Source organism: Bos mutus, chromosome 18, assembly GCF_027580195.1.
Source record: "Bos mutus isolate GX-2022 chromosome 18, NWIPB_WYAK_1.1, whole genome shotgun sequence".
Classification (NCBI taxonomy): Eukaryota; Metazoa; Chordata; class Mammalia; order Artiodactyla; family Bovidae; genus Bos; species Bos mutus.
This window is the reverse complement of record NC_091634.1, coordinates 29306582-29333139: the sequence shown is the minus strand read 5'-3', so window position 1 is coordinate 29333139 and position 26558 is coordinate 29306582. Positions and strand designations below refer to the sequence as shown.

The 26558-nt window shown below is 40.6% G+C and overlaps 1 long non-coding RNA gene across 1 annotated transcript in view; it reads left to right on the top strand.

Annotated features, from left to right (window-relative positions):
- Positions 1-15009, top strand: part of LOC138991682 (uncharacterized) — a 67724-nt gene extending 52715 nt beyond the window's left edge. Inside the window, exon 3 of the long non-coding RNA XR_011467552.1 lies at positions 14913-15009. This is a non-coding gene — a long non-coding RNA (uncharacterized lncRNA). The remainder of the gene's footprint in view (positions 1-14912) is intronic.
- The last annotated feature ends 11549 nt before the right edge of the window (positions 15010-26558 follow it).

Below are 26558 nucleotides of genomic sequence, written 5' to 3'. Positions count from 1 at the left end.
GAGCCTTGACTAGATGGACCTTTGTTGGCAAAGTACTGTCTCTGCTTTTTAATATGCTATCTATGTTGGTCATAACTTTCCTTCTGAGGAGTAAGTGTCTTTTAATTTCATGGCTGCAGTCACCATCTGCAGTGATTTTGGAGCCCCCAAAAAGAAAGTCAGCCCCTGTTCCCACTGTTTTCCCATCTATTTGCCGTGAAGTGATGGGACAGGATGCCATGATGTTAATTTTCTGAATGTTGAGCTTTAAGCCAACTTTTTCACTCTCCTCTTTCACTTTCATCAAGAGGATCTTTAGTTCTTCTTCATTTTCGGCTATAAGGGTGGTGTCATCTGAATATCTGAGGCTATTGATATTTCTCCCAGCAATCTTGATTCCAGCTTGTGCTTCTTCCAGCCCAGCGTTTCTCATGATGTACTCTGCATATAAGTTAAATAAGCAGGGTGACAATATACGCCCTTGACGTACTCCTTTTCCTATTTGGAACCAGGCTGTTGTTCCATGTCCAGTTCTAACTGTTGCTTCCTAACCTGCATACAGATTTCTCAACAGGCAAGTCAGGTGGTCTGGTATTCCCATCTCTTTCAGAAATAGTTACCCAAAATAAGCAAAATCAAAATTAGTTGAAAACTAAAAACAATACCCCTAAATAATTGAATTACAAACCTAGAAAGCAATGAAGACATAAATACTCACATACCAAAACCTACAGAAGTTAAAAACAAACAAAAAAAATACTATTCTCAGGGGAAAATGTACAGCTACAAATTAAATTGATAAATGCATTCATTTTAGAATTTAAAAATAAGACTAAGCTAGGAAATTTAAAGAAATTTAATCAGAAAAAAGAAACAAAAGATAGGAAGAATTTAATGAAGTATATAATTGATCAAGTTTTTAAGAAAGCAATGAAACCCCAAAAATGTTTCCTTGGAAAGACCAATGCTGCTGCTGCTGCTGCTGCTGCTGCTAAGTTGCTTCAGTCATGTCTGACTCTGTGCGACCCCATAGACGGCAGCCCACCAGGCTCCCCTGTCCCTGAGATTCTCCAGGCAAAAACACTGGAGTGGGTTGCCATTTTCTTCTCCAATGCATGAAAGTGAAAAGTGAAAGTGAAGTTGCTCAGTTTTGTCTGACTCTTAGCAACCCCATGGACTGCAGCCTACCAGAGGTTCCTCTGTCCATGGGATTTTCCAGGCATAAAATAGACCAATTACGGGTTTTGTTAGAGAGAGAGAGAGACACACACACTCAGAGAGGTAGAGGAAAAGAGAAACATGCAATATTATGAGAAAGAAGACATGACTGCAAACAGAAAGGAAATTAAAATAATTAAGGGAAAATCATAGCTACAACTTTATGGAATCAATGGAAAAACTTAGAATAAATATATAATTTCCTAAAAAATACATGTATTACCACAATTGATTCAAGAAGGGAAAAAATAGAATACAATATTACCCTAGATAATGCTGGAAACATAATTTAAAATTTATCACTAAAAAGGCAACAAGACAAATTCAAAGTTGACTTTCATCCATCATTTCTAATAAACAATCAAATGTTATGTATGTTCAGATATAGAAAAAAAAAAAACAGAAAACTAACCAATTTAACAGGCAGCTAGCAAAACACCAAAATCTGATGAAGATAGTATAAAAATCCTGACTGTTCACTTATGAATATATCAGTACAAGTATTAAATGTTAATAAGTTAAACTTGTTATATACCAGAGACTAATAACTGTGAGAAGCAGCAAAAGTGGCAAAGATACATTTTAATCCACAGGAAAAGAGTGGATTATTTCATAATGGTATTGGTACAACTCGCTATCCATCTAAAAAAAATGTCTAAGGCCATATACATGAATATTTTATATACATTAAAGTCTTAAATATAAAAATAAAATACTACATAAAACTCAAGAAACATGCATAGGATATATAGGGCATGGGGACATTGTTGATCAGATCTGAGAACCTAAAATTGTTTTACAGAAAATAGGGGGGACATTAGTTCAAGTCAGAATTGAAAGGAAATTTTATAACACAATATAGTATACACAAATTTAATATGAAAATAATATTCCCCAAATCTCTTTGCATTGCATACAACATGGGTCTTATAATATTTAAAGTAACCTTAACATATTGACAAAGAAAAGAAACTTCATAGGAAAAATAGACAAGATTATGAATAAACACACACAAAAGCAAATCAAAGTGGATTGCAAACATTTAAATATGTCCAAACTCAGATACCTGAAAATTAAGCCAACAGTCAAATAATAATTTGCACCTGTGACTGGTAAGGGGCTTCCTAGGCGGCACTAGTGGTAAAGAACCTGCCTGCCAATGCAGGAGACATAGGAGATGTGAGTTCAGTTGCTGGATAGAGAAGATCCCCTGGAGTGGGAAATGGGAACCCACTCCAGTATTCTTGCTTGGAGAATCCCATGGACAGAAGAGCCTGGTGTGCTACAGTCCATAGGGTCGCAAAGAGCTGGACATGACTGAAGCGACTCAGCGTGCATGCACGCATATAACTGGTAATGTTTTTTAAGTTGCTGAATTATAGTTGACTTACAATGTTAATTTCTGCTGTACAGCAAGGTGATTCAGGTATGTATGTGTGTGTATGTGTGTATATATGTGTGTATATACATATACACATACATTAGGTATGTATATGTATTTTATATATATTTATACACACATACACATACACACATACTTTGTATTTCTTTTCCATTATGGTTTATCACAGGATATTGAATGTAGCTCCCTGTGCTATATAGTAGGACCTCGTTGTTTATAAATTCCATATATAACAGTTTGCATCTGCTAATCCCAAACTCCCAGTCTATCCCCCCTGCCTCGGCAACCACAAGTCGGTTCTCTGTCTGTGAGTCTGTTTCTGTTTCATAGATAAATTCATCTGTTATATTTTAGATTCCACATATAAGTGATATCACATGGCATTTGTCTTTCTGACTTACTTCACTTTGTATAATAATCCCTAGGTCTGTTCATGTTGCTGAAATGGTATTATTTCATTCTTCTTTTATGGCTGAGTACTATTTTATTCTTTTTGTTTTTCAGTTCAGTTCAGTTCAGTCGCTCAGTCACGTCCGACTCTTTGCAACCCCATGAATTGCAGCACGCCAGGCCTCCCTGTCCATCACCAACTCCTGGAGTTCACCCAAACTCATGTCCATCGAGTTGGTGATGCCATCCAGCCCTCTCATCCTCTGTTGTCCCCTTCTCCTCCTGCCCCCAATCCCTCCCAGCATCAGGGTCTTTTCCAATGAGTCAACTCTTCACATGAGGTGGCCAAAGTATTGGAGTATCAGCTTCAGCATCAGTCCTTCCAATGAACACCCAGGACTGATCTCCTTTAGGATGAACTGGTTGGATCTCCTTGCAGTCCAAGGGACTCTCAAAGATCTTCTCCAACACCACAGTTCAAAAGCATCAATTCTTTGGCGCTCTGCTTTCTTCACAGTCCAACTCTCACATCCATACATGACCACTGGAAAAACCATAGCCTTGACTAGATGGACCTTTGTTGGCAAAGTAATGTCTCTGCTTTTGAATATGCTATCTAGGTTGGTCATAACTTTCCTTCCAAGGAGTAAGTGTCTTTTAATTTCATGGCTGCAATCACCATCTGCAGAGATTTTGGAGCCCCCCCCCAAAAAAAAGTCTGACACTGTTTCCACTGTTTCCCCATCTACTTCCCATGAAGTGACGGGACCAGATGCCATGATGTTAGTTTTCTGAATGTTGAGCTTTAATCCAACTTTTTCACTCTCCACTTTCACTTTCATCAAGAGGCTTTTTGTTTTTACATTTTTAATTTATTTATTGTAATTGGAGGATAATTAGTTGACAGTATTGTGATTTTTGCCATGCATGGAGATGAATCGGCCACAGGTGCACTTGTGTCCCCCTATCCTGAACCCCTCTGCCCTCCCCACCCCATCTCTCTGGGTTCTCCCAGAGTACCAGTTTTGAGTGCCCTGCTTCATGCTTCAAATTTTCACTGGTCATCTATTTTACAAATGGCAATATACATGTTTCAATGCTATTCTCTCAAATCATCCCACCCTTGCCTTCTCCGACATAGTGCTAAAGTCTGTTCTTTACATCTATCTGTGTCTCTTTTGCTGCCTTGCATGTAGGATCATTGTTACCATCTTTCTAAATTCCATATATATATGTTAATATACTGTATTGGTGTTTCTGTTTCTAACTTCACTCCAGTATAATAGGCTCCAGTTTAATAGGCTCCAGTATAATAGGCTCCAGTTTCATCCACCACATTAGAACTGACTCAAATGTGTTCTCTTTTATAGCTGAGTAATATTCCATTTTGTATATGTAGCACAACTTCCTTATACGTTCATCTTCTGATGAACATCTAGGTTGCTTCCATGTCCCAGCTATTGTAAACACTGCTGCAGTGAACACTGAGGTACATGTGTCTCTTTCAATTCTGATTTCCTCACTGTGTATGCCCAGCAGTACGATTGTTGAGACATATGGCAGTTCTATTTCCAGTTTTTTAAGGATTCTCCAAACTGTTCTGCATAGTGGCTATACCAGTTTGCATTCCCACCAACAGTGTAAGAGAGTTTGCATAAGCAAAATGGCTGTCTGAGGAGATCTTTCAAATAGCTGTGAAAAGAAGAGAAGCGAAAAGCAAAGGATAAAAGGAAAGATATAAGCATCTGAATGCAGAGTTCCAAAGAATAGCAAGGAGAGATAAGAAAGCCTTCCTCAGCGATCAGTACAAAGAAATAGAAGAAAACAATAGACTGGGAAAGACTAGAGATCTCTTCAAGAAAATTAGAGATACCAAGGGAACATTTCATGCAAAGATGGGCATGATAAAGGACAGAAATTGTATGGACTTAACAGAAGCAGAAGATATTAAGAAGAGGTGGCAAGAATACACAGAAGAACTGTACAAAAAAAGATATTCATGACCTAGATAATCACTATGGTGTGATCACTGACCTAGAGCCAGACATCCTGGAATGTGAAGTCAAGTGGGCCTTAGAAAGCATCACTACGAACAAAGCTAGTGGAGGTGATGGAATTCCAGTTGAGCTATTTCAAATCCTGAAAGATGATGCTGTGAAAGTGCTGCACTCAATATGCCAGGAAATTTGGAAAACTCAGCAGTGGCCGCAGGACTGGAAAAGGTCAGTTTTCATTCCAATCCCAAAGAAGGGCAATGCCAAAGAATGCTCAAACTACTGCACAATTGCACTCATCTCACACGCTAGTAAAGTAATGCTCAAAATTCTCCAAGCCAGGCTTCAACAGTACGTGAACTGTGAACTTCCAGATGTTCAAGCTGGTTTTAGAGAAGGCAGAGGAACCAGAGATCAAATTGCCAACATCCGCTGGATCATCAAAAAAGCAAGAGAGTTCCAGAAAAACTTTTTTTTTTTTCGTGCTTTATTGACTATGCCAAAGCCTTTGACTGTGTGGATCACAATAAACTGTGGAAAATTCTGAAAGAGATGGGAATACCAGACCACCTGACCTGCCTCTTGAGAAATCTGTATGCAGGTCAGGAAGCAACAGTTAGAACTGGACGTGGAACCACAGACTAGTTCCAAATATGGAAAGGAGTAAGTCAAGGCTGTATATTGTCACTGTGCTTATATAACTGGAGAAGGCAATGGCACCCCATTCCAGTTTGCTTGTCTGGAAAATCCCGTGGATGGAGGAGCCTGGTAGGCTGCAATGGGGTCGCTAAGGGTCAGACATGACTGAGTGACTTCACTTTCACTTTTCACTTTCATGCATTGGAGAAGGAAATGACAGCCCACTCCAGTGTTCTTGCCTGGAGAATCCCAGGGATGGGGGAGCCTGGTGGGCTGCCATCTATGGGGTCGCAGAGTTGGACATGACTGAAGTGACTTAGTAGCAGCAGCTTATATAACTTATATGCAGAGTACATCATGAGAAATGCTGGGCTGGAAGAAGCACAAGCTGGAATCAAGATTGCTGGGAGAAATATCAATAACCTCAGATACACAGATGACACCACCCTTATAGCCGAAAATGAAGAAGAACTAAAGAGCCTCTTGATGAAAGTGAAAGAGGAGAGTGAAAAAGTTGGCTTAAAGCTCAACATTTAGAAAGCTAAGATCATGGCATCTGGTCCCATCACTTCATGGCAAATAGTTGGGGAAACAGTAGAAACAGTGACAGACTTTATTCTTTGGGGCTCCAAAACCACTGCAGATGGTGACTGCAGCCATGAAATTAAATGCTTACTCCTTGGAAGAAAAATTATGACCAACTTAGACAGCATATTATAAAGCAGAGACAGTACTTTGCCAGCAAAGGTCTGTCTAGTCAAGCCTTGGCTTTTCCAGTAGTCATGTATGGATGTGAGAGTTGGACTATAAAGAAAGCTGAGCACCGAAGAACTGATACTTTTGAACTGTGATGTTGGAGAAGACTCTTAAGAGTCTCTTGGACTGCAAGGAGTTCCAACCAGTCCATCCTAAATGAAATCAGTCTTGAATATTCATTGGAAGGACTGATGTTGAAGCTGAAACTCCAAAACTTTGGCCATCTGATACAAAGAACTGACTTATTGGAAAAGACCCTGATGAATTCAAAGATTGAAGGCGGGAGGAGAAGGGGACAACAGAGGATGTGATTGTTGTATGGCATCACTGACTCAATGGACATGAGTTTGAGTAAACTCCAGGAGTTGGTGACGGACAGGGAGGCCTGGTGTGCTGCAGTCCATGGGGTTGCAAAGAGTCAGACACAACTGAGCAACTGAACTGAACTGAGTCTTTTTGATGGCAGCCATTCTGACTGGTGTGAGATGATACCTCGTTATGGTTTAGATTTGCATTTCTCTAATAATGAGTGATGTTGATCATCTTTTCATGTGTTTATTAGCCATCTGTATGTCTTCTTTGGAGAAATGTCTGTTTAGTTCTTGGCCCACTTTTTGATTGGATTGTTTGTTTTTCTGGTATTGAGTTGCATGGGCTCCTTGTATATTGTGGAGATTAATTCTTTGTCAGTTTTTTTGTTTGCTATTATTTTCTCCCATTCTGAAGGCTGCCTTTTCACCTTCCTTACAGTTTCCTTCATTATGCAAAAGCTTTTAATTTTAATTAGGTCCCATTTGTTTTTATTTCCATTACTCTATGAGGTGGGTTATGGTGGATCTTGCTGTGATTTATGCAACAGAGTGTTCTGCCTATGTTTTTCTCTAAGAGTTTTATAGTTTCTGGTCTTATATCTTTAATCCATTTTGAGTTTGTTTTTGTGTATAGTGTTAGAAAGTGTTCTAGTTTCATTCTTTTATACATGGTTGACCAGTTTTCCTAGCACCACTTGTTAAAGACATTGTCTCTTCTCCATTGTATAGTTTTGCCTCTTTTGTCGAAAATGAGGTGTCCACAGGTGCATAGATTTATCTCTGGGCTTTCTATTTTGTTACATTGATCTATATTTATGTCTTTGTGCCAGTACTATACTATCTTGAGGGCTGTAATTTAATAGTATAATCTGAAGTCAGGAAGGTTGATCCCTCCAGTTGCATTCTTCTTTCTCAAGACTGCTTTGGCTATTTGAGTTTTTTTGTGTTTCCATACAAATTGTGAAATTATTTGTTCTAATTCTGTGAAAAATACCATTGGTAGCTTTACAGGGATTGTGTTGAATCTATAGATTGTTTTGGGTAATATACTCATTTTCACTATATTGAGTCTTCCAATCCACGGACATGGTATTTTTCCCCATTTATATGTGTCATCTTTGATTTCTTTCATCAGTGTTGTATAGTTTTCTATATATAGGTCTTTTGTTTCTTTGGGTAAATTTATTCCTAAATATTTTATTCTCTTCATTGCAATGGTAAATGGGACTGTTTCCTTAATTTCTCTTTCTGTTTTTTTCATTGTTATGTATTGGAATGCAAGAGATTTCTGTGTATCAATTTTATATTCCGAAACTTTACTATATTCATTGATTAGCTCTAGTAATTTTCTGGTGGTATCTTTGGGGTTTTCTATGTAGATGATCATGTCATCTGCAAACAGTGAGTTTTACTTCTTTTCCAATCTGGATTCCTTTTATTTCTTTTTCTTCTCTGATTGCTGTGGCTAGGACTTCCAAAACTATATGAATAGCAGTGGTGAGAGTGGACACCTTGTCTTATTCCTGATTTTAGAGGAAATGCTTTCAGTTTTCACCATTAAGGATAATGTTTGCTGTTGGTTTGTCATATAGTATATGGCTTTTATTATGTTGAGTTATGTTCCATATATATATATATATATATATATATACACATATACATACACACACACACACACATATAGAGAGAGAGACCATATTTTCTTTATACACTCAACCTGTCAATAGGCATTTAGGTTGTTTCCATGTCTTGGCTATTGTGAATAGTGCTGCTATGAACATAGGGATGCATGTGTCTTTTTGAATTATAGTTTTGTCTAGATATGTGCTCAGGAGTGGGATTGCTCAATCATATGGAAACACTATTTCTAGGTTTTTGAGGAACCTCTGTACTGTTTTCCAGGGTGGCTGGGCCAATAGTGGATGTACCACATTCCAACCCTAGTGTAGGAGGGCTCCCTTTTCTCCACAACTTCTCCAGCATTTGTTATTTGAAAAATTTTTAATGATGGCCATTCTGATCATTGTAACGTGGTACCTCATTGTAGGTTTGACCTGCAGTTCTCTAATAGTGATATTGAGCATCTTTTCATGTGCTTGTTGGGCACCTGTATGTCTTTGGAGAAATGTCTATTTAGATCATCAGCCCATTTTTTGATTGTAGTTTGTTGTTGTTGTATGAGCCATCTGTGTATTTTGGAAATTAAGCCCTGTCAGTTGCATCATTTGCAAATATTTGCTTCCATATTGTAGGTTGTCTTTTCATTTTGTTTATGGTTTCTTTTCCTGTGTAAAAGCTTGTAAGTTTGATTAGGTTCTATTTGTTTATTTTTGCTTTTATTTCTGTTGCCTTGGGAAACTAAGAAAACATTGGTTTATGTCATAAAATGTTCTCTTCTAGGAGTTTTATGGTGTCCGGTCTTGTCTTTAAGCCATTTTGGGTTTATTTTTGTATATGGGGTGAGGGTGTGTTCTAGCTTCATTCATTTGCATGTGGCTGTCCAACTTTTCCAGCACCACTTGCCAAAGAGATTGTCTTTTTCCATTGTATATCCTTACTTCCTTTGTTCAAGATTAATTGACCATAGGTGTGTGGGTTTATTTCTGGCTCTCTATTCTGTTCCATATATATCCATTTTGTGCCAGTACCACACTGTTTTGGTTATTGTAGCTTTGTAGTATTGTCTGAAGTCTGAGAGGTTATACCTCCTGTTTTGTTATTTTTCCTCAGGATTACTCTGGCAATTCTGGGTCTTTTAAAGATTTTATTGAAGTATGATTTACTTACAATGTTGTGTTAATTTCTGCTGTATAGCTAAGTGATTCAGTTACATATGTGTGTGTGTGTTCACATTCTTTTTCATTATGGTTCATCCCAGGATATTGAATATAGTTTTGTGTGCTATATAGCAGGACTTTGTTGTTTAGCCATCCTATATATAATGGTTTGTATCTGCTAATCTCAAACTCTCAATCCTTTCCTTCCCCACCAGCTCTTCCCACTGGCAACCACAAGTCTGTTCTCTATTTCTGTTTCAAGGATATGTTCATTTGTGTCATAAATATTTTAGATTCCACATGTAAGTGATACCATATGGTTATGAGGCCAGTAATAGGCTGATACCAAAATCAGACAAAAACATGATGAGAGAATTACTGACTAACATTTCTTGTGAATACAGGCGCAAAAATTCTCAACAAAATACTAGCACACCAAACTTAGAAACAGTATAAAGAATTACACACTGAAGCCAAGTGGGATTTATACAAAAAAGGCAAATTTAACATCCAAAATTGAGTTAACACAATACATTATATTAATAGAATAAAGGATAAAATCAATATGATCATCTCAATAGATGTAGGAAAAGGATTTGAAAAAATCAACACTCCCTCATGATTTTTTTTAAAAAGTCAATAAACTAGGAATAGAAAATAATTTCCTGAATCTGATAAAGAATATCTATGAAAAACCCACAGATACTAAAACTTAGTGGAGAAAAACAGGATACTTTGTCCCCTAAAATGAGAAAGAAGGCAAGGATGACTGCTTTCATTGTTTCTGTTCAACATCATACCAGAGATTCTATGTGGGGCATGAGGGTAAGAAAAAGAAATCAAAAGCATTCAGATTAGACAGGAAAAGTCAAAGTATATTTGAAGGTAATCTTATACATGGAAAACCTTGAGGAATTTACTTAATATTAAAACCCATTAGAAGTAGCAAATTAATTTAACAAAGTTCCAGGATACAAGAGCAATATGCTAAAAATTAATTGTATTTCTGTACACTATGAATGACATATCTGAAAATGAAATTAATAACTCAATAATAAAAAATCCAAATTTAAAAAGTGGCCAAATTGTCTGAATGTGTATTTCTCCAAAGAAGATACACAAATCTCAATAATCACATGAAAAATGTTCATGTCGTTAGTAATTAGGGAATACAAATCAAAACCACAATAAGATACCACTTCATACCTAGTAGGATGGTTATAATAGAACAGCAATTAGCAAGTGTTGGCAAAGATATGAAGAAATGGGAACTCTTATACAGTGCCAGTGGGAATGTGAAGTGATGCAGTCACTTTAGAAAATAGTTTGACATTCCCTTAAACAGTTAAACATAGAATTGTCATATGACCCAACAATTCCACTATTAGGTAGATACATAAGTACATATATCCAGACAAATATCTGTATATGAATGTTCATAGCAGCATTATTCACAAAGCCAAAAAGTGGAAACAAACAAGTGTTCAACAGAAAATGAATGGATGAATAAAAGGTGATATACTCTCGTGATAAAAAGCAATGAAAAGGGATGAAGTTTTGATACATGCTATAGTCTGGATAAACCTTGAAAACATATCCTAAGTGTAAGGTCAGGGGAAAAAAAATATGTATTACATGATTTCATTTATGTGAAATGTCCAGAATAGGTGAATCCATAGAGACAGGAAATGGGTCAATGGTTATCCTAAAACTGGGAGATAATAAAGACTGCTAAAGAGGCAGGGGGTTTCCTTTTTGGAGGGATAAATGGGTTTTGAAATTCAGACTGTGGTGATGGTTACACAATTTCATACTAAAAACTCTTGAGTTGTGTATTTTAAATGGGTGAACTACATGATAAGTAAATTGTATCTAAATAAAGCATTTTTAATTTTTTAAGAAAAGGGACAATGAATTAAAAATTCAAAGATGAATTGGTCCACACTTGGGCAGTGGGGCTGGTATTATGAAAATGTTTCTTTACACCTGTGAGACTCCAGATTATTTTCCTGTTTCAATACTCATTTTTCAGTGAAGTAAAATCAACCCTTTTATTCTTCCATGGAAATTTGTATTACATGTAAATCACCATTCTGCTCTAAAATATAGGAAACTATCTCATTATAAATGGTATGTCTATCCCTAAACTAATAGCTGGAAACAGATGAAAAGCATGTTTTGAAATGTTAGAAATAATTAAAGTAATGGAAAGATGTATTTATAACATCAGCAACTTTGATGCCAAAATGAGAAAATTATCTGTAAAGTGATTTGACAGGGCTGGATCAATAAAATAGTTTTAAAACTATAAATGTGTCTGTGTGTGTATATATTATACTATATTCACTCTACATATTCAGTATTAATTAGTTTCTTTATATAGCAAACTGCAAACTTTTATCTTAGAATGTGCTAGCTACAAAAGTGAATGTTAACTCGGTGACTTCGTTCATAGAGCTTGAATGTGACTTTTTTTTTCATTAGGATTCATGTGGGAACAAACTGTTGACTCAAACTTAAGCCATGTAGACCTTTTCTAGAACTGTTCTAGGAAGCTAACTAATAATCAAGTATAATTCATACCAGAAAGAAAGGGGAAAAAAAAAACATGTATTGGTGTTGATTCACAGATAAGATCCTTCTGGAGTGCATGATGGTCTGTGTATGGTCACCTGGAGTCTTTGCAGTTACCATAAAACTTGTGGTTACCCTCTTCTGACCTTTTTAAATGAGCCGACAGGCCAGCTCCAGATCACACTGGGATGTCATAAAGGCCCCTACGGTGTCTTGCTTTTGGAATTTCTCTGCACCATCTCCTATCAGCATGATCCTCTTCCTAAGCTTTTCTAAGCTAAATGCCTCTCTTCCAATTCCATGCCTTAGCCTCACAGCTTTATTCGATTTGAGACTCTGGACTCCTTCCATACATTTCTACCAGTCTGTGATATGCCTAGGAACTGTCAATGGGTGACATTTACACCCCAGAACCTCTTACCCTTCTCACAGGATAAAGGTAATGAGTTGGTATTATTAAGCACACAATGTCAACTGAGACTGGCATAATTGCTTTATATAGATTAATTTTATTTTTATTTAATTTTTATATGCCAATTTATGCATTTATTTTTATTGATTTTTGGCTGTGCTGATTCTTCATTGCTGTGTGTGGGCTTTTCTCTAGTTGCGCTAAGCAGGGGCTTAGCTAGTCACGGCACATGGGTTTCTCATTGTGGTGACTTCTCTCATTGCAGAGCACAGGTTCTAGGGCACATGAGCTTCAGGATTTGAGGATTGTGGGCTCAGTAGTTGTGGCTTGCAGGCTTAGTTGCTCTGTGGCATGTGGGATCTTCCCAGACCAGGGGTCTAACTGGTGTCCCCTATGTTGCAAGGTAGATTCTTAACCAGTGGACCATCAGGGAAGCCCTAATATAGATTAACTTTCAATCTTCATGGCCATTTTCTTCCTTGGGATTTCAGCAGACATACTCTATATGTTGTAGGGTCTTGTATACAATTACTCGGCTAATATGGGCAGAATTCAAGTACTTCACTCCTGTATCAGGGATATTTCTCTCAGCCTGGACAAAGAATACCTGTAAGACCACCTATAAGATTACACACACAGATTATCTGGCCCCAGCCCAGACCAACTGAATGAGACCAGGTGAATGAGAAGGTGGTACTCAGAATCCTGGGCTTCCCTGGCTCAGGAGTAAAGAATCCACCTGCAATACAGGAGATGCAGGTTCCATCCCAGGGTTGGGAAGGAGGGCATGGCAACACACTCCAGTATTCTTGCCTGGAGAATCCTATGGACAGAGGAGTCTGGCAGGCTACAGTCCATAGAGTTGCAAAGAGTCAGACACAACTGAAGTGACTTAGTACACATGCACCCAGAATCTTAATATGCCACAAGGGATTCTGATTCACATAAGTTTAAACACCATTGCATTCTTCTCCCTTGAGCATTTCATATAGCATTTCAGCAATTTCCTGAAAAGATTCACATCCCCTAATGGCCAGAATGCGCATTACCAGCATCATTTCCACTGTGGATGGGGAAAGATGTTCTTCTCTTCCCAATCCATATTTGTTATATTGTTGATGATCCATTACATTCCAAAAAAAATCCAAAAAGGAAAACAAAACAAAACACAGGTTCCTCCATGTGTCTGCAGCACCTCTTGACTAAGAGAATGAGCGCAAAAATCTGGTTTTTACTAGTCCTTATTAAAACATACATAGAGGATCCTCACTCCCCAACAACTCAGATGGCTTAGCTGCAACCTTGTTCCAGATCCGCTATACCCTTGTGCTGATGAATTGAATTGGGTATCCAATCACGGTCCTTCTGTTCCTATTTGAGACACAAAGATGCATAGCCATGGAGAGATGGCAGTAGTCTTCCTACTCTTGAGAAAAAGGTGCCTCAAAAAGGGGCAGGGGTTGTTTTATCATTGTTGATCTGTACAAGTTCTTTATATATTTTGGATTTTAACACCTTATAGGATATATGATTTGCAAGTATCTTCACCAATTCAGTAGGTTTCCTTTTGTTGATGGTTTCCTTTGCTATGCAGAAGACCCATGTGTTTATTTTTGCTTTTGTTACCCTTCCCCAAAGAGACATATCCAGGAAGATGTTGCTAAGACCAATGTCAAAAAAGCATACAGCCTATGTTTTCTTCTGGTTTTGTGGTTTCAGTCTTAACATTCAAGGCTTTAATCCATTTTGAGACGATTTTTGTGTACCATGTGAAATAGTGGTCTAGTTTCATTCTTTTCCCTGTGGTACTGACAGCTAGAAACTAAATTTTTGGTGGTAAGCATGTTGTATACACAGAAGTTAACATGTGTACACATATGTTGTACATCATAGAACTTATATCATGTTATAAACCAACATAAAACGTAAGGTTATAAATCAACATCACTTCAATTAAGCATTACTTTTTTTTTTAAAGATTTTGCTTTTGGTGTGGTCCATTTTTAGTATTTGTTACAATACTGATTCTGTTTTACATTTTGGTGTTTTTTTTTTTTTTTTGGCTGTGTGGCATGTGAGATCTTAGCTCCTAGACTAGGAGTTAAACCCACACCCCCTGCAATGGAAGCCAAAGTCTTAATCACTGGCCCACCAGAAAGTCCCTAAACATTAACTGAAAAAATAAAATTAAAAGGAAATGTGCACCAAAAAAAAAAAAAAGGAAAGGGGTAAAGTTTTATTGGGTGCTTGGTAAAAAGGGCTTGTTTAGGAGTTAGCTCATTAGTTGTATGTATTGTTCCCAGATTCGGTCTTCACCAATGCCCAGCACAATGCTTGCTAATGGTAAGTCAGTTGATATTTGCTGGATGGATGAGTCAAGATACTAAACAGCCTTGTGCAACTATCAGAAGTAGAAGAGTTTGAGAGACTTGATTCATACCTGTCCTTCTCCTTTTACAGATGACAAAACACCTTCATCAGTCAGAACTCAACTCCTTTTCCAAAAGGAGGCGGTCACCCCATTTCTTCCTCCTCATTTCAGAACACTTGGCTGAAGGTATGTTTTCCCATCCAAGTTAAGGTCTCTATGAGTCTCTGACCTTTTATAGATTTCTCAGCTTTAATATTGTTTCCCCAGATCACTGTGGCTTCAGGCCAAGGCTATTTTTCCTTTGACTCTTTGCTGCTGCTGCTAAGTCGCTCTTTACTTGATACTAATAACTGCCATATGCCTGAGAAAGAAAAACAAAAGGCACACTTATGGAGAAAAAGGAGAGTGTTCATTGAAAGACAAGTGGAGAGAAGAGAAAAGTGCAGAAGATAATTTTTAAGGAAAAAAAAAACCACTGAGCTAAAAGCATGAAGCCTTAGAACACCCCTTCTCAGGGTAAAGTTTCATTCTCACTGATATGACAAACATTTTCCCAACAGAAGAAGTTTAGCACATTATATAAATACCCCAATACGCATATGCAGCGGTAGTAATAATTAGTTTTCTCCCCCTTTCATCTCCGTTGTTTCTGCCCACACACATTTCCTATTTCGAGCTTTGGTGTAACAAATGTATCTTTCAAACTGGAAGCCCACGCCTTGTTTGCACAAACACAGGTCTCTTTATCGCCACGTGCAGTCCCTTCAGCTCGCGGAACTGAACAATGAGGCATTTTCCTCTCTCCCAGGCCCCAGAGCTCTGACAGAATTCATTTAATTTCCATGGAAAATGTAATCTGCAGATAATAATAGGTCATTCGCAGCAATATCACTCCACCCGCCCAGATCACCCGTTGTTGTGCTAATTGTGGGATAATGTAATAGACAGCCGAGGCCCGCGGATGGAATTAGACGGGGCATTTTGTTTTTTGTGATGCTATGAAGGAGGATATAAGAGAAGGTGTCAGCAAATGCTATAGGCATTGTTCCCCTTTTGTAAAATGACTTGAGTCTCCTTGTACGTGGCGCATCTTTGATATTCTTGATGTCACCTGCAAAATTCAAGGGTTTTGGTATTTCACTGGGCATCTTTGGACCACTCAAATGCTCCACCTAAGCAGATGAAGTGAGTTCTTGAGAAACTGGGAGGAGCCAAATGATGGCTTGGGCAGGTGCTAATCACCTAATCTATCATTCTTGTTGTGAAATACTTAAAAAGTATCAATCACCTCTGAAATTCCTCCTTCCAAGCTCAAAAGAGAAGCAGAGGCCCTTTCTATGTAGAATGACTTTCTTTCCTCAGCATAGAAGCCTACACTCACTCACGCGTGCTAACGTTCTCTTTTTTTATTGAGCTACGTGTGTGTGTGAAAGTAGCTCAGTCACGTCCAACTCTTACTCCGTGGACTATACAGTCCATGGAATTCTCCAGGCCAGAACACTGGAGTGGGTAGCCTTTCCCTTCTCCGGGGGATCTTCCCAACCCAGGGATCGAACCCAGGTCTCCCGCATTGCAGGAGGATTCTTTACCAGCTGAGCCACGAGGGAAGCCCCTTATTGAGCTATAATTGACACATAACATTCTTTTGTTTTTGAGTTTGCAAAGTCAGGAGCTATCACAGAATCATGAAAAGTGGGTCCAAAGATGACTAAGGTTAACACACTAATTATTTATTTCATGACTCTTTTTCTCTTCTAACAAAGATCATTCACAGTCATTGTAAATTATTTGAAAAGGGTTGAAGAAAGCAGAAACGAGCCCACCCTTCAGAGAATTCCCTCAGGGAAGACAGTAAAGGCTGAAGAAATGATTCTCCTCAGAACTGACGGTAGAAAGGGCAGGAGGGTGTGTTTACAATGAGATTTGGAAGCTGATACATGTGTGTGTGTGTCTGTGTCCATCCCTCTTAGCTGTCTGCATCACTGATGGGCGGTGTCTGACCCATGCCCACTGGATGATGTGGGGATGGGATGACTCAGGCAGGACCTCCCAGCTCTTCTCCTGCCAGGAAGCAGAGGGCCTGCTGGGTTGACTCAAAGGGCTTAAGTCCAGATTGTCAGGCTCTGATGAGGAAGACAGCTGGCCATTCCCTTCTCTCATTGTTCAGCCTGGTTGAGGTATGTGAGGAGACAAAATATACCCACACGCTGGGGAAACAGACAGAGATGGAGAAGCTCAGAGATGCTGGGAGATAGGACAAGAGAGAGTGAGCCCCAGAGAGCAGACAGCTCAGAAAAAGGCAGGGAAGGAGAGAAAGAGTGGTAACAGGAAGAGGGGACAGGGAGAGGGGAGCAAGACAGAGACAAGGAGTGAAGGGCACAGAGGGAAAGGCTGTGAAAATAAAAGACAGGCGAGGAGGACTGAAAGAGACAGAGCAGAATGAGACAGAAGGCAGAAACCCACAGGAGTGCTGGGGGCTCCGAGAAGAAGAGGCGAGTCTGTGAACAGACTGCGCCCGAGGCTGACGGCCGCGGGTGAGGGTAGGTGTGAGGGCGTGTGAACGAGGGTGTACGAGTGAGTGTGGATGACGATGCTGCAGGTGTGTGCGAATACGTGTGTGCACATGTGATGGGGGTGTGTGTGTGGAAGGAGCCTCCGACAGGCACGGGATTTGAAGCTCTCTGACTTAGAGGATGCCCTCTGCCTCACCCGCCCCTCACTACCTCAGACACCTCTGTAAGCGTCCAAAAGAGCTTTGCTTTTCGTTCTTCCTCTCTTCCTGGAAAGGAACCAGCTCTTCCAGTCATTTCGTCAGCAGCTGGGGACTCTGTGGTTTATTGCTTCACACCCTGGGACATGGCAGGGGGTCACTCTGGAGGGGAATCCTGCAGGCCTGAAAGCGGTCAGAGGGGAGGGTGCTGGGGTCTATTGCAGGGTCAGGCTCAGCTTCCACAGGCAGCAAGCACTAAACTGGGTTTCTGGCTCTGAGGTCTCTGACAGAGGAAGGGTCAGTCCTGACCCGGCAGATAGATTAGGGTTAGTTATGTCCATGGATGTATGGACTCAGTGTATGTTCCCCACCCAGGAGGGCAGCCTATGGTCCATGAGCAGAGGATAGCAGCATCAGATGGAGGGACACTGGATCCTGGGCACAAAGACCAGTAGAGAGTTCTAGAAGCCAACATGGGGTGGGATTGTTGTTGTTCAGTAGCTAAGTCATGTCCAACTCTTTGCGACCCCATGAACTGCAGCACGTAAGGCTGCCCTGTCCTTCACTATCTCCCAGAGTGTGCTCCAACTCATGTCCATTGAAGGGTGGTGAATCGAAAGTTATGTGTATGGGCAAGGACTCTGAGGGTGAAGGGACGTGGAGGAGATCCAAGATGGAATCATGGGGCTGCCAACAGGTGGAGCTGGGCTTCTCCACTCCAGGTCACTGCGGGGGACTTCGTTCAAAGTCTCACAAGACTGAGCTGGAGCCTCCTGCCTGTGAAAGTTGTCTTGAGCCCTGGACAGGGATGGACCCATCTGTGAAGAATGGAGGGAAGAGAGTCCAACCTGGTCCCTGCCCTGTGCATGGGAGACAAAGGCACACACACATGTATACACTCACATGCACATGTGTAAAGGTACACACACACACACACCACCCCCCCCCCTCAGAATGATTAACTTTATATCCTTGCTGTTCAAAGTGTGGTCCATGGCCCAGCAGCATCAGCATAACCTGGATGTGAGTTATAAACTCAGACTCTCAGACCCCATCACAGACATACTGATCATGACCCGTGCCTTAGCAAAAGCACTTTAAAGTCTGAGAGCAGTACTCCACGTGGCAGGGGATCGGGAAGAGCTGTGGGGTGCTCAACAATTTGATGAGTTGGACATCACTTTCTTTGTCCTGTAAGTAAGGACAATGAAGTTTTTAAAAAGATTCTGTCTTAGTAGCCCAAGGCAGCGTAGCTATGAAATGACAGAAATTTGGTCTCAAACTCGGGCGTAATGACTCAAACTTAAACTTGGTAAGCCAAGACAACCACTTACTCATGCTTCTGTGTGCTAAGCCCAGCACTGAGCACTTGATTATATCCATTACCTGCCTGGATTCACACAGCCACCAGATACCACATATTTTCCCCAGTTCACAGATAAAGAAACAATAGACTTAGAGACATCAGTGTTTTTTTCCCAAAACCAACCAGCTGGCTGATGGCAGAGCTGGGATTCAAGTACACAAGTGTCTCACCCCTAAGCCTGGGTTTTATTTTTGATTCTGCTTTGTACTGCCCAGCGGCTGCCCACTATACCTTTCTGCTTCATTTTCTAAAGATGCAAAACCTGTGCTGGTCTCAACTGCCTTTGTGTCCCCCTCTCCGGTCACAGCCAGCCTCCAGGCGCCAGGCCGATGCGAGCAGGGAAGACCACTGAAGTCACATGAGGAGGGCATGTAGCAGACAGATCTGGACACATGCTGCTCAACAGCCCTGGAAGGAGGGACTCCTGATCAGCATTTGGAACCCAGCTGTGGGGTCAGAACTAGAAATGTGTGTTCTTTATGCCCGAGTCACACAGTTTAATGCCTTCCCATGGCCTCAGTCTGGACCCCCTGGAGCCTCCAGCCTGGGAAAAGCTCAAGGAAATCAGGTTCCCAGAACATCTTCAAGCTTCCTGATAGCAGTATGTCTGGGAAGACAGTCTACATGACTGTTTCTCTCATTACAGCAGGATGTTTTTCAGCCCCCTGCCCCTCCAGCTCAGTGTTCTCTGCTGTGTGCAGACTCCAGGTAGCATTCCCTGTCCTTACGAGCTATTACCTTAGATGCAGGCAGCCACGCATCCCTGCCCTCCTTTGCTGATCTGCAGTGAGCTGACACAAAGAATGCAGGGGGACCTTCTAAGAACTTTTGTTATCTGAGTTCCAAACTCCCTGAGCCCTGTGTGAGTGCAGAGGGAGCTCCCCAAAATGCAAACCACACTTGCCAAGATGGAGGAAGGTTGGATCATGCCATTGAACAAGGACTAACGAAGCCCCCAAATCACATCCAGTCAGGTGACTCTGAAAATATCCCTGGATCCTAACAGCTCCCTCAAGGACACAAGTATCTGCAAATCTCGGTGACTCGGTTTTGATGTTCTGAATCGACTGTCTTTCATCTCTTGGGTTCAGCCAGCCCTGGGGCAGGCTGGAGGCCTGGGCTCTGCTCTGCTGAGTGGAGCACATTCCTAATAAGGCAGGTGTCGGCCCGGGAGAAAATATCATTACTGATGGTTTGTGAAGGAGGAAAGGCTCACACGTGGGGTGTGCTGGGAAGGGAGATGCTGTCTGCCAAAGGGGTTGGTGGTCTGATGAGATGTCCCTGTGCTCCAGAACGGCTGATGGGGACTCAGGAAGCCAGAGCCTGCCTTTCTGTCTCTGCGTTGGGGAGCAACAACTCAGGATGAAAAGTGAGGTTCAGGGTCACCTGTCAGGTACAGGAGTTTTTAAGGAAAGCGGGCCCCATTTGCCTGCACTCGCTGTGAAAGTGCGACAGGACAAGGCAGAGTTGGTGACTGCAGGCAGGTTAGCCCGCAAAGGAAAACATGGCTTTGAGCTCCACGAATGCTTTTGATATTAGAGAAGCCTCTTGGTAGCTGTGACTTTAAGTGGAGATTGTTCCCTAGAGACAAATCAACCTGAAATTTGCAAGAGCTCAGGGGCAGAAGGAAGAAAATTGTTTCAGCTGGGAGGCTTTATATCTGTGAGTCTGGGATGGAGTCAGAAGTGGAGAAAAGGGTGGGCAGGCTGGGAGCCCTGTGGGTCAGAGGGAGGGTTGAAGAGACGTGCCAAGCCAGAGGTCACCCCTTTCCAAGGGGAGGGTGTCTTTGGGGACTGCGGGCAGAAAAGAACAGGCATGATTCCGAATGGAGACTCCCAGGTTGAAGAACCCCAAACCAGGAATGTCCCAGCTTCTCCCTTAGCCAACCTGACCCCGAGGATAAAAGTGTTTTGGTGTTTACTTTTTCTAACTGAACGATTTACATACAACAGTTGTTTTGTTTTGTTTTGTTTTTACGGGTGCAGCTGATTTGAGTTTTGCAAACAGATCACTCATGTAACTAGTGTCCCGGTCAAAATACAGAACATTTCCCCGTCAGCCCAGAGTGGTTCCCCTCTGCCCCTTCGAGCCAGTATTCACCCCACTTCCCTTGCAGGGGCAAACACTGATTTCTGTCATCACAAGGTGAGTTCTGCTTGTTCTAGAGCTTCATTTAAATGGAGTGTGTGTTCCTCGGTTCTTTGTCTCGTCACAACAAAGATTTGGAGTGACGGACATTAAAGCCCCCTCAGCGTGTCACAGCTTTCGGGTCTTGGATAGACCATGTTATAGCTCTCAGGTCTCGAAAGGACCATGTTATAGCTCTTAGACAAACCAGTGTTACAGCTCAGTGTTACAGCTCTATTTTATTTAGAAGATAGCAGGAAAATCCATCTTCGAGGCGTGAGGGCACGACGATCCAAAGACAAGAAGAGAAGAGCGCCCCAGCGCGCTCACGCGCGAGAGAGCTAGCTTTGGCTCCTCTTTTTATATGTTTATCTCTCCCTGGGCCTGTCCTGTGTAAATTGGGCCAGCCAGGAGTGTTGTTTGTTTTACCTGAGGTCCTCACTCCGGTCCTCAGACCTTCCTTTGTTCTATTTTCGCGGGCTTTTCCCTTCTTTGTCCTTTAGCCACCGCCATTCTGGACTCCTTTTCCCTATTCTACCTACCTAACAGAATCATACAGTATGCTTTTCGGTCTGACTTCTTTCTCCCAGAAGAATGATTTTACATTGTCTCTGCTGTAGTGTGCAATAAAAATTGGTTCTGTTTTATTGCCGAATAGTATTTTATTATAAGAATGTATCACAGTTAATCCATTTACTTGTAGGTGGACACTGGGGTTGATAACAGCTTGGGCGATAACAAGTAAAGCTATGAACATTCCTGTACAGTTGTTGTGGAAATAATCATGCATTCATTTCACTTGGCTAAAGAGGAGTGAGATTTCTGAGTCACAGGGTAGCTGTATCTTTACCTTTATAAGCATCTACCAAATTATTTCTCAACACAGCTGAACCATTTTGTATTCCCATCAAATTGCAAGATGCCCCCCATGCTTACCAATCCCCTGGTATTGTCAGTCTTTTTAACTTTAGCTGTTCTGATGTCAGTCTACAAAGTGATATCTCCCAGTGGTTTTAATTTGTACTTCTCTAATGACTAATTGTGTGATACATCTTCTCATATACTTATTGGCTATGTGTATATTATTTTACAAATCATTTGTCCATTTTCTTAATGGGCTATTGTTTTATTAATGAACTGCATGAATTCTTGTATATCCTAGATAAAATGCTTCCATTGCAAATGTGTTTACCAGCCTGATGTATTTTTTTTTTTTACTTTTATTCAAGAACAGATTTTAATTTTACTAAAGTTTTTTTTTTTTTTCCTTTTATGATGAGTGCTATTTGGGTCCCAGCTAAGAAATTTGCATCTCCTTTAAGGCATGAAGATATTCTCTTACATTTCTTCCAGAAGTTACCTAGTTTTAGCTGGTATGCTAGGTATACTATCCATCTCATATTAACTTTTGTGAATGGTATGAGTAAGGATTGAGTTTTCCCATTTTTTTTTTCAACTCAAGAGTCTCTCCTTAGTTTGCAGGAAAAAGTAAAACCGGGCTGCAGTGCTCTGAAGGCATCTAGTAAATAACTGATCTAATACTGTTTTTTGTTTGTTTTAAGAGTTGTTAGAGGGACTTCCCTGGGAGCCCATTGGTTAACATTTCACTTTCTAATGCAGAGGTGCAGGTTTGATCCTGGTTGGGGAGTTAACGTTCCACATGAACCACATCTGGAAAATCAGAACATCAACCACAGAAGCAATGTTGTAACAAGTTCAGTAAAGACTTTGGAAATGGTTCACTTCAAAGAAAAAAAAAATCTTAAAAAAAAAGTTGTTAGAAACATCTTCCAATATTATTTCTTGAAGACCTTCCTTTCCCCAGTGAGTTGCCTTGACGTCTATATGTATGAATTTATTTACAGATTCTCCATTTGGTAATGCTTGATTGATTTGTCTGTCCTCATCATTACAATAACACACTCTTCATTACTGAATTCTTTTAAGTCTTAACATTCAGATACTGTAAGTCTTCTATCTTCTTTATCCAAGATAGTTTTGGCTCCTTTGTATTTACATAAAAATTTTAGAATCCACTAATCAATTAGTACAAATAGGCTTGTTGGAATTTTAATAAGAAAGACATTAATTTTATAGAACAATGAGGAGGGGAAGACATCTTACAGTGCTGAATCTTCTAATCCATGAACATGGTGAATCTTTTACTTAGGTCTTTCCCGCCTCCCCCCACCCCCACAACAGTGTTTTGTAGTTTACAGCATAAAACCTGACATATAAAGTTATATCCTCAAATACTTTCTTGATGTTGTAGATTGTATTACTTTATATTTCATTTTCTAATCTCTATATTCATTATCAGTTGCTGTACAATACACCTTCCAACAGGGCTCAAAAAATCAGTCATCATTTATTTCCCCTCATAGTTTCTATCAGTCAGAGATTTGGAACTGATTAGATGGGAAGTTTCAACTCAAGAGTCTCTCCTAAGTCTGCAGGAAAAAGTAAAATCAGGCTGCAGTCATCTGAAGGCTTGACCCTAACTAGGTGAGCTCATCACACATAAGCTCCTCACAAAGCTGGTGGTTTGATGCTGATCACTCTCCTTGTGTGAGCCTCTCTGTGGGGTTGGTTGGCCGTCTTCGTATCAGGGTAGCTGGCTCCCTCCACAGAGAGTGATCCAAAAGACTGAGCAAAAGCTGCAATGCCTTTTGTGACCTGGCCTTAGAAACTACACATAGTCATTTTTGCTTATCCTACCAGTCACTTAAGGCAGCCCTGATTCAGTGTCTGCAGAGACTGTGTGCTGGGCTTAGTCACTCAGTCAGGTCCAACTCTTTGCAACCCCATGGACTGCAGCCCGCCAGGTTCCTCTGTCCATGGGGATTCTCCAGGCAAGAATACTGGAGTGGGTTGCCAAGCCCTCCTCCAGGGGGTCTTCCCAACCCAGGGATCCAACCTGGATCTCCTGCATTGCAGACGGATTCTTTACCGTCTGAGCCAACTAGACAGGGAGTAAATAGTGGGAAGCAAGGGGTCACTAAAAATCATTTTAGAAACTAGATGCCAATCCCATCAATAGAAATAGAACTGATTCCTCTATGTTGATTTGCATTCTGTGACCTTGCTACGTGGACATTAATTTTAGTAGGTTTTTTCTTTTTAAGATGTCTTAGGATTTTCTTTGTAAACGAAATCATGTCATCTGTGCATAAAGATTTTTCTTTCTAATGTAGCTTATTTTTCTTGCTTTAGTGCACTGGCTAAAATATGCAGCACAATGTTGAACAGAAATGGTATGAACAGAAACCCTGTCTTCTCTCCAATCTCAAGTAGAACATCCAGTATTTCTCCCTAAAGTATAATGTTGGTTATACCTCATGTCTTTTATTAGCTTGAAAAAAATTTCTTTCTATTTCTAGATTGCTGAGGTCTTTTTTTTTTTTTACCCCCCTTCCATGATCACTCATGGGAACTGAATTTTGTCAAATGCTTTTCCTGCATCTATTAAGGTAGTCATGTAATTTTTCTCTTTATTTTGCTAATGGGTTAAGTTACATTGGTTTAACATGCCTACATCAATCAATCTTGACTACCTGGAATAAATCCCAATGATGCATTACTCCTTTTATATATTTCTCGGTTAATCTTCTAGTATACTTTTAAGTATGCATTTATAACCATGATGGACAGTGAACCATAATTTTATTTACTAATAATATGTTTGTCAGGTTTTGGTATCAGAGTAATGATGATCTTATGAAACAAGTCAGATATGCTCCCTGAGCCTCTGTTTTCTGAAAGAGTTTGTGTGAGATTCATGCTATTTCTTCCTAAAGCATTTTATAGAATTTACCAGAGTAACTGTATGAATCTAGGGTTTTCTTGTAATCTTCCCCCCTAATTTGATTTCTTTAAAACCTATCAGTTTAGTTCAGTTGCTCAGTCATGTCCAACTCTTTGCGACCCCATGAATCACAGCACGCCAGGCCTCCCTCTTCATTACCAACTCCCGGAGTTCACTCAGACTCACATCCATCGAGTCAGTGATGCCATTAGCCATCTCATCCTCTGTCATCCCCTTCTCCTCCTGCCCCCAATCCCTCCCAGCATCAGAGTCTTTTCCAATGAGTCAACTCTTCGCATGAGATGGCCAAAGTACTGGAGTTTCAGCTTTAGCATCATTCCTTCCAAAGAAATCCCAGGGCTGATCTCCTTCAGAATGGACTGGTTGGATCTCCTTGCAGTCCAAGGGACTCTCAAGAGTCTTCTCCAAAACCACAGTTCAAAAGTATGAATTCTTTGGCATTCAGCTTTCTTCACAGTCCAACTCTCACATCCATTCATGACCACTGGAAAAACCATAGCCTTGACTAGATGGACCTTAGTTGGCAAAGTAATGTTTCTGCTTTTGAATATGCTATCTAGGTTGGTCATAACTTTCCTTCCAAGGAATAGGCATCTTTTAATTTCATGGCTGCAGTCACCATCTGCAGTGATTTTGGAGCCCAAAAAAATAAAGTTTGACACTGTTTCTACTGTTTCCCCATCTATTTGCCATGAAGTGATGGAACCAGATGCCATAATCTTCGTTTTCTGAATGTTGAGCTTTAAGCCAACTTTTTCACTCTACACTTTCACTTGCATCACGAGGCTTTTTAGTTCCTCTTCACTTTCTGCCGTAAGGGTGGTGTCATCTGCATGTCTGAGGTTATTGATATTTCTCCCAGCAATCTTGATTCCAGCTTGTGTTTCTTCCAGTCCAGCGTTTCTCATGATGTACTCTGCATATAAGTTAAATAAGCAGGGTGACAATATACAGCCTTGACGTACTCCTTTTCCTATTTGGAACCAGTCTGTTGTTCCACGTCCAGTTCTAACTGTTGCTTCCTGACCTGCATATAGGTTTCTCAAGAGGCAGGTCAGGTGGTCTGGTATTCCCATCTCTCTCAGAATTTTCCACAGTTTATTGTGATCCACACAGTCAAAGGCTTTGGCATAGTCAATAAAGCAGAAATAGATGTTTTTCTGGAACTCTCTTGCTTTTTCCATGAGCCAGCAGATGTTGGCAATTTGATCTCTGGTTCCTCTGCCTTTTCTAAAACCAGCTTGAACAACTGGAAGTTCATGGTCCACATATTGCTGAAGCCTGGCTTGGAGAATTTTGAGCTTAGCTTTACTAGCGTGTGAGATGAGTACAATTGTGCGGTAGTTTCAGCATTCTCTGGCATTGCCTGTCTTTGGAATTGGAATGAAAACTGACCTTTTCCAGTCCTGTGGCCACTGCTGAGTTTTCCAAATTTGCTGGCATATTGAGTGCAGCACTTTCACAGCATCATCTTTCAGGATTTGAAATAGCTCAAATTTGGCCTTGGAGTACGGAATGAAGCAGGGCAAAGGCTAATAGAGTTTTGCCAAGAGAATGCACTGGTCATAGCAAACACCCTCTTTCAACAACACAAGAGAAGACTCTATACATGGACATCACAGATGGTCAACACCGAAATCAGACTGATTATATTCTTTGCAGCCAAAGATGGAGAAGCTCTATACAGTCAGCAAAAACAAGACCGG